This window comes from Microtus ochrogaster, chromosome 4, assembly GCF_000317375.1.
Source record: "Microtus ochrogaster isolate Prairie Vole_2 chromosome 4, MicOch1.0, whole genome shotgun sequence".
Lineage (NCBI taxonomy): Eukaryota > Metazoa > Chordata > Mammalia > Rodentia > Cricetidae > Microtus > Microtus ochrogaster.
In genome coordinates, this window is record NC_022011.1 from 31206826 (window position 1) to 31208117 (window position 1292).

Sequence of the window (1292 nt, forward strand, 5' to 3'; positions counted from 1 at the left end):
AACTCACAGAGATCCGCCTGCCTCTGCCTCCCGAGTGCTGGGATTAAAGGTGTGCGCCACCACGGCTGGCCGGTTGAAGGTTTTTAAAAACAGAGCAGCTGGGCGATGGTGGTGCACGCCTTTAATCCCAGCACTCGGGAGGCAGAGGCAGGCGGATCTCTGTGAGTTCGAGACCAGCGTGGTCTACAGAGCTAGTTCCAGGACAGGCTCCAAAGCCACAGAGAAACCCTGTCTCGAAAAAGCAAAAATAAATATAAATAAATAAATATAAAAACAGAGCAGTGTGTGGTAATGGATGTCTTTGATTTCAGTACTTTGGAGATAGAGGCAGAGGATTTCTATGAATCAAGGTCAGAGATAGACACATCTCTGTGAGTTCAAAGCCAGTCTGGGCTACAAAGGGAGTTCAAGGCCAGCCAGGGCTACGTAGCGAGATTCTGTCTCAGAAACAAAGACCAATCTGGCGCTTGTTCATTTATGTTTTCTGCAGCCTTTCCTGCTGGAGCCCCTGTGCCCCAGCTCAGAGAGCACTTTCTATTGCAGAGGGGCAGTGGCTCAGTGAAGGCAAGCGCATCTTAATAGGCTTTCTTTTTCTTTTTTGTTTCTTCTTTCTTTCCTTTCCTTTTTTTTTTTTTTTTGAGACACGTCTCAGAGCGTTGGGATTAAAGGCATGCACATGCACTGATACACCAGCACTTTATTTAGTTATTGCTATTTATTTATTTCTGAGACAGGGTCTCTCTGTGTAGTCCTGGCTGTCCTGGAACTCCCTAGGTAGACCAGGCTGGCCTCGAACTCACAGAGATCTGCTTGCCTCTGCCTCCCAAGTGCTGGGACTAAAGGAGTGCACCACCACTGCCCAGTACAGCCAGTACTCTTACTGCGGGACCATCTCTCTCCGGTCTCAGTTCTTTCCCACCTTATTTTTGGAACAGGCAGTCTCAAGCTGCCTGGGACTCAGTAGATGGCTGGCTAGACTGGCTGAGCAGTGATCTCTAGGGATCTGTCTGCCCAGCAGCCCCAGGACTGGGTTATGCACCCACAGCAATGCCAGCTTTTTACGTGAGTGCTGTGGAGCAATTCAGGTCCTCACTTTACCCACGGGGCCATCTCCTAGACAGTGGGTGTTGTTCTTAAAAAATAATAAAAGAGGCGGGGGGTATGTGTTCTTCTTGAACACGGGGCACGGGACAGACACGCACGGCGGAACAAACACAGACACGACACGGCGGCTCCCACGTGGGTTCGCTTTAATGGGGGAGGGAAACACAAAAGGGCGAAGGGTGTGGGAC